We start from the raw sequence: 7,837 nt of genomic DNA on the forward strand, positions 1-7,837 counted from the left end.
TTGCTGTAAGTAGCCAGAAAGACCCAAGATTTCCAGTACTTGAAAGCATCCCAGGTTTATGGGGAGAATTATTTGAAATGAAGAAGAAACCCATGACTGAGTACAATATCCAGCCAGTCAAACTTGGTTATAATCTTTTTTCATTGTCATCTGTGTCACCACAATTGTAATTGTCCCAAGCTCAGTGCAGATTGGTCATGAAAACAAAACTGAGATACTGGCTCATCTTGAGACATTGGCTTGAGAGGCAGCCCAGTGATTCAGCCCATACTTTATGATTGCATAGTTTTCAAAATAACACAAAATATGGAAAACAGTGGAAATAACCCATCACTTTTGTACAATTTCTGCTCAACAGACTTGATTCTTATTCCTTTGTTCTTTTATTTTCTTTTAAAGCAGATTTTTGAACTCAACCTATAAAACATAAAGGGATAATTGACAAATTGGCAGTTTTATCTTTGTGACTAAATGCTTTAGAGAGCTTTTGTAAAACTTGTATGTTACTGATGAGAGTAATACCCACAGAGTGCTACTTGACACTACCCCTTGGCCCTGTAGCAATTGCAAGAATTAAGCACAAAGAACAGTAACTGGTGTGTCGGAAACTCTCCTCTACACTGTGCACAGGGACCACTATCCAAAGCCCTGTCTGTACATGACATTGTTGAGAAACATAAGTGAACGAGTTCTGCAGCAGATTGTATTCTCTGTCTGACATTTCAGACTTCAAAGCCACAATGACATTTTCCACTTGGACTTTCCAAGTTGCAGTAGTGACCTCACTGAAGGTGGCCTGACAAATAAACCACAGGGTGTCATATCCTTCCTCTCATGTAAAACAAGTGCTCTAATTGGGGTTGAACAAGTGGGGACCAGCATCTAGCTCATGATGGAGAAGAGTGGCTGGAAACTTGCCTGGTGGAAAAGGACTTGGGGTGTTGATCGACAGCTTGTTGAATACAAGCCAGCAGTGTACCCAGGTGGCCAAAAAGGCCAACAGCATTCTGGCTTGTATCAGCAACAGTGTGGCAGGCAAGACTAAGGTAGTGATCATCCCCCTCTACATGGTGCTGGTGATGCCCCACGTCAGATCCTGTGTTCAGTTTTGAGCCTCTCATGACAAGAAAGATCTTGAGGTGCTGGAGAGAGTTCAGAGGAGGCAATGAGGCTGGTGAGGGGTCTGGAGCACAATTCTGATGGAAAGAGGCTGAAGGACCAGGGGATGTTTAGCCTGGAGAAAAGGAGGCTGAGGGGAGACCTTATTGTTGTCTACAACTGCCTGAAAGGAGTTTGTAGCATGGAGGATGGGATGTTGGTCTCTTCTCCCAATTAACGAGCAATTGGATGAGATGAAATGGCCTCAGATTGTACCAGGGAGGTTTACATTGGATATTAAGAAACATTTATTCACAGAAAGAGTTGGCAGGCATTGGAACAGGCTGCCCAGGAAAGTGGTGGAGTCACCATCCCTGGAGGTGGCATTTAGGGACGTCTTTTAGCGGTAGACTTGGCGGTGCTAGGTTAATGGTTTGACTTGATCTTCAAGGTCTTTTCCAACCTGAACAATTCTATGATCACAAAAAGCATTCACCTACTAAAAACATATGTTGATTATGCTAAAGCAGGCTACACTGATTTTCAATTTAATTTTCAATGGAGGCAACTCCATAATATGTAGGGTTCATATAGAAACCCTAAGTGGAACAAGCAAGTTCAGGTCCAGATATTCAAATCAAGCTACAAGAAGGAAGGCAAGTTATACTTTCAGCTAATGTTTCTCACAAACATAGCAGGATTTTTAACCTGTTTGACAAAGGACAAAAACTGAGAAAAAGTGAGGGCAGAAAGCAGTTATCCAAGATATATGCCATTAAAAAAACTATTCATATTTTCTTCAATTTGTCTTTGGTGCAAACAAAACTAAGCTGAGATTCTCTACAACAGCAATAAGAAGACAGAGGAAGAAACCGTTCATACATTTTGGCATTAAACGTCTGAAAATCAACCACATACCATTGCTCAGCCTTGGGTTATATCTATTCTTTCTGCATGCAAAGATATGAGTAGGAGTTGTGTGCTTCTCAGCAATTTGCTTCTCCACCTTTATGCTTTCGTGGTCTCAGACTGTGCTATTACTCTATTTAAATTCTCATCTATTCTCTGCCTGTAGCCAGAAGCACTCAACTAACTGATCTGCAATTCTGAACATGCACAAAACACCCCTTATTTCTTTGTAAGCATATGCCTCTAGCAACTCGCTATTGTATCTGTTTTTAGGGTTCATCTACATACAAGACCATCAGGGAATCATAGTAACAGCTACAATTTGATTTTCTCTTAAGTACTGCTTGCTTTTTGTAAAACAGACATCCAGAAGGAAAATAAAATTTATAACAATAATTTAAGATATCATGCAATACTTAAAGTATCCAAGAATTCAATAGATAATTTAATATCTGATTAAATTAAAGTTTCTTTATCATACAACTTGGCCTCACAACAGTTGACGTTAGTTTGTCTCACAGAAGATAATTTGAATTTGTATGTTTTATTCCTTCCTTAATGTTAGCATGTCTGTTACTTTCCAAACTGTGAATAGTTCTACATGTTACCAAACTCATGGTAACTGCTTCTGCCATAGCCAATAGTACTTCTAGAGCTACAAAAAGAACTCAGGCTGAACTTTACAGAAAGGTACATTGAGGAGCAATTGCACTGTTGTATCAGTCCACTGGAGGTCGGGATCTTGAGAAAAACTGACCTCTTTATAAACACTATACAAAATGAGATCTTCCAAGTCATTATTTCCCCTTGCTGCAACAATTGTCCTGCCAGCAAATGTCTAAAGTCATGTTACATGTATTCTTACAGTACATAATGGAAAGACAGGAAACAGTGAAGCTAAGGTATTCATTCCCAAAACTCTGAAATGGCTTTTGGGTTGATTTTGCTGAGGCCCGACAGTTAGCAGAAGAGAAGAAAATTATCAAGGAGGATGAGGTTGGTGCTACAAATTGAGCCTTTAAGTGAAGCACCACTTTACGGATAGCTTTTCAGATTGTAGTAGTTCACAGAGCGCCTTTAATTTAGGAAGAACACTGAAGTTTTCTAAAACCTACACAAGCAAACCTAGAAAAGGATACCTTAGCTACCGGTCAGCAGTACAAATCAATTATAGTCAGAAGGTATGGCAGCAAGAGGGATGGGGACATCCAAGTTAGGTAATTTGAGGATGACACCACAGCTGAGTGCAGCTGTCATCCAGCACCAGACATTAAACCTCTCAAGTAATAAGCTTTCAAATTATTTTAATACTAATTATCTGTATTTACTTGAGCTGGTTTATGTATAAAAAACCTTGAAGAACTTAATAAGTTCTTCAAACACAAGGATCCATTACAAAAATGTTAGATGTCGTTAGCAGTCTCAAAACAAGGAAGATGTAGTGTGGAAACAACCACGTGGGACGATCCTCAGCAAAAGGGAGCATTAAACTAATGGTAAAGTGGTGGTTTCACTGGATTTTGTATAGAAATTGATGCACACACTATAAAAAAAGGATGAATGGTCATGGAATACTAAGCCACAACAGTCCTATGCAGCATTACACGCACCTATGGTATACACTATGGACAAGATAGTTTCCTGAAAGAATGCTTAAAAGTACAAGGACACTAATGCAAAAGTCCATTCTAATTGATACTTTGATATCTATGCAGGAGAAGTTCTGCCACCAGCCAGAATCCATCTGGAGAGCAGTAATGCTGCTTGTCCTGTCTCAAACCCGCAGTGTTTGGCTCCACAGCACAAGGTAGTCATCAGTGCCACAAAGCATTAGGGTGTAAAATAACCTGTATGTTAATCTTACGTTATTTTCTCCTTGATTTGTTTCTCAGCTCTGTTAAAGCTCTAAGGGCGTTAAAGCTCTGTTAAAAATCTCAGGGTGACATTTAAGGGATGTGTCAAGTTAGTTCACTTCATCTTTACCAAGGCTCCAAAGCACATTTCTCCAAGAAGAGCCAGTCAAAAAAAAAAATCCCCTTTTTAAAGAAAGCATTTTTTATCAGTATGAAACCAAACATATAAATAACGTAAAGGAAAGTTAAGCACACGGAATATCAAAGCTTGTCTGCCAGTTCTGTGCTCAGGGAAAAACGATGTTCATTGTGATATTTCCATAAAAAATAGGCATTAAAATTGTTTTAAAAATGTGCTATGGAGCTGATTCTATCCCAAATAGGTTCTGCTTCATTTTTCAAGATAGTCACAAAACAGGAGTGGATTGAGGGTTGTCCCAAACAGGGATCTGCACATTTCTGTAACCAGATCACACAACTGAAAAATGTGTGTTCGGCCCCAACTGTTGCTAATCTGGAAATGGGAATCAACAGGAAAAAAACAAAAAGACTTTCCTTCTTACCCACAAGTAAACTTCTGCCTGCAAAGGCTGAATTTAGAGAATGCGCTGTCTGAAATCCTGATAATTTTAAGAAAAAAAGTAAAACTTCTATTGAGTTCAGCAGAACCAGAATATCTAAATCCTATGTGAAAAACAAACAGCCTTGTGCTATAATTATCCTGCACTCCGAAGTGCTTAAAGTTTTTGAGCAATTACTGATGGTACATTTCTAAATCTCCTCTTGGCTCTTTCAGAAGAATGACAGACAAAATAAAGCCTTGTTCTGATTTTTCAATAAGCTTGTTCCCAGTAAGCGAAACCAACCCTACTGCAACATATATTGTGGTTCAGGCAATCTCTTCATAGGACAACTGTTAGTTACTACTACCCAATTTGAAAGAGAAGCAATTTATTTGTTTTAGCCTGGAACTGTGCCACAAAATCCATTAGCATCTCAAGGAACAGGAACCAAAATTTAGGATTCACCCATCACCACTAAATGCCCAAATCACAGGCTACATAGTCAGGCTCCCACTGGTTTTTCAAGGCTTTTGTGGCTGCTCTTTGCTGTGGCGAGGCAGCAGCTCAATGAGTAGGACGGGGTTCCACATCGTGCTGAGTCTCAGGCTGGGGGAACATGGGCTTAACTTCACTTAAGTGAAACAGCCTTGAATTGAAAATCCATAAGTGTCCTTCATAATACATATGTTCAGATTATATAACTGTGTGCCTCATTCCGAGTTCATTCAGGCGCAAGACAGACAGACCAGGATTCCCAGGTAAATATCCTGACATGAAAGAACTGCAAGAGTTATTGGCTCACTTGAAAAGACACTCAAAATCTTTTTAATTAAAACCACAATCTTCTGTGCAGCACAAGGCCAGTCCTAAGGTTTATAATCTCTTGTCATGGCGTTGTTGAAATTCTACAGAAGGTCAAATGTTTTCCAGCTACAGCCATCCATATGTTATCATCACAAACCTCTTCAGAGGTTAACTCAGAAACTCTGGTTCTGGGAGAACAGTCATTCTCTTTTGTAAGAGCAAGAAAAATAGATTTATTTTTTCTTTCGAGTGACAATCCCATTTTGAAAGTCTGTGTATGTTAAACTCCAATTCATACTCTATTAATGAGTTTGCTTTTCCACCACGTTTGATCTATGTTAAAACCCCAGTGTCTTGGTTTAAGATTCAACAGTAGTTTTTTTGTATTCCAGTCTGCCAGTAATGCATCTGACATAATTTCTCTCGGCACATCTTTACATGCATTGGTGATCTTATATGAAAATCACTTCTTCCTCCAAAAGGAAAAAAAAATTCTGTACAGAGAATGCTCACAAAATTTGAAAGCTCAGAGAAAATTTTTAATCACCTCCAACCTTACAGTTCAATTAAATCCATCTCTGAACAAAGTAATTAGCTACATATTCAATCTTGCTCTGCCTCTAGGGATTCTTGCTGGTCTTTACTACAAGTTTTGAACACACAAAACTTCCAGAGTATTATTATTTAGCTTTTCGGCAGCTACACAGTTCAAAACCAGATGAGCCCTCATTGGGGCTTAGCACAGCCCAGTTGCCAAGGCAGAGAGTCTTCCTCCCCGTAGCCCCAGAAGCAGCTATAACTGTGAGGGGGAAAAGGCTTAGATCAATTCAGGAGAAGAATTTTAAAATCTACTCCAACCACTGTGGGGGAAGCTCTGAAGCTGCTGGAGCAGCATTACCAGCTTGCGTTGTGGAACATGCTGGCTCTGCCCAACTCCTGCTTCCCTCGCCAGTCAGGAGAGGTGCCATCCCAACAGCACAGATGCCACCACCTGCAGCACCTGGAGAGCTTGTGGTTCAACCACCCTACAATGAAACTGCAGTGGGGTTTTGCAATTTGTAATGACTTCTGTGATAAAATCACTTCTATGAAAAGTAGTATTTCACTCAGTTAATATACTGGACACTAAGGAAAAAAGTCAATGGAGAGAAACTTAGTAAAATCCAGGCAAGAGCAATGGGAACTAGGAATGCTCAGCACACTGCAGTATAAACTCAAGGTTTTATTGTGTAAAATGAGCCCAAGAAACATTACAATCATTTGGGTTTGAAGGAAGATCAGCAGGATATGTAGTCCAGATAGCTGAAAGTTAAAAAAAAAATTCAAATAGACTTCCACAATCGTATTTCATCTTTTGTTTGAGGCCAAGGCTTCACGTCATGTTAAAGAATGTCCATTATGCTTTTTCTCCAAGCAAACACTTTGACCATGCTCCTACTTGCCTGTGGTTATAAACCCTTTTCCTTATCCTGACCTCAGTAAAATATTGGCTCTCTAATACAATCATTCCACTACTTATTCAGCTCAAAGTTATTCCCCTCTCACCTCCCCCTTTCTATGTACAAACCATTAGTTTGAAGGCTGGAGGGAAAGGAAAAACTAGATGGTTTAAGAGACAAAGGTGATATTTTTGATACTGCCAAACAAATTGATCCTCTAGAAGGGTCAGGATTGCAGTGTAGTAAATTGCCGTGGGAAGAATTAGACACACTCTGCACGTAATGTAAAATACATGATTCAACAAGTGTGTATCACTATATCATACATCTGCCATACTTCAGTAAAAAGATTATGTTCTCTACTTGAAATGTGTGAAGTCAAGATTCCCATAAAGAAAACAAACATTATGAAAAACTTGATATTACACTTATATAATTTGAAAAATAGCTATAAAAATGTATTAATTCAAACACAGCTAATTCTGAAAAAAAGGATTGTCTGCTTTATATGCAGAGACATAGTATGAAGAGTGTACATGAATGCTACAGTATATTCTCCAAGACTGTAGACTTCGAAATGAAGGTGTAGCAATACCCATGAGAAACAGCTGCTGCATTTTCACCCTTAAGGTGGGTGGATTTTAGTGCACAATAGGAGCATCTCAAAGTGAGTTTATCTCTATATGTTCCATCTGGCAAATGCAGCAGAAACAAAGTAATATAAAATGAAAAGTCTTTTGACTATGCCCTGTCCCGGGATGAGCAAGGAAATAAGAATGAGTTGTACTCCCTATTCTTTTCCTCACTTTTGTTTTGTCTTAACTTCTAATACATTGTAATATTGTCAGCTTTTTAATGACAAGAGCTCCAACACATCTGAACTCCTCTCAAAGACACTGTAAAACTAGCAATGAAAATATAACAAAACCAATTCATTCCTAGGGATTATCATTACATCAATCAAGAAATAAATCATGCAACAATTTTAAAGATCTTAATTTTTTTGCTACAACGATATTGTAGGAAATAAAGCCCTACGTGCAGCTTGCATACCTCTTTCCACATTTCTGCTCAGGGTAAATTGTCATGTTTCTTTTATACTCACTTCCCTTTGTTCTGTGTCTGTTATCTTGTATATAAAAGGTATAAACACTTGCTCGGTTTTTAAAAA

This window comes from Columba livia, chromosome 16 (genome assembly GCF_036013475.1).
Source record: "Columba livia isolate bColLiv1 breed racing homer chromosome 16, bColLiv1.pat.W.v2, whole genome shotgun sequence".
In the NCBI taxonomy this organism is placed as follows: domain Eukaryota; kingdom Metazoa; phylum Chordata; class Aves; order Columbiformes; family Columbidae; genus Columba; species Columba livia.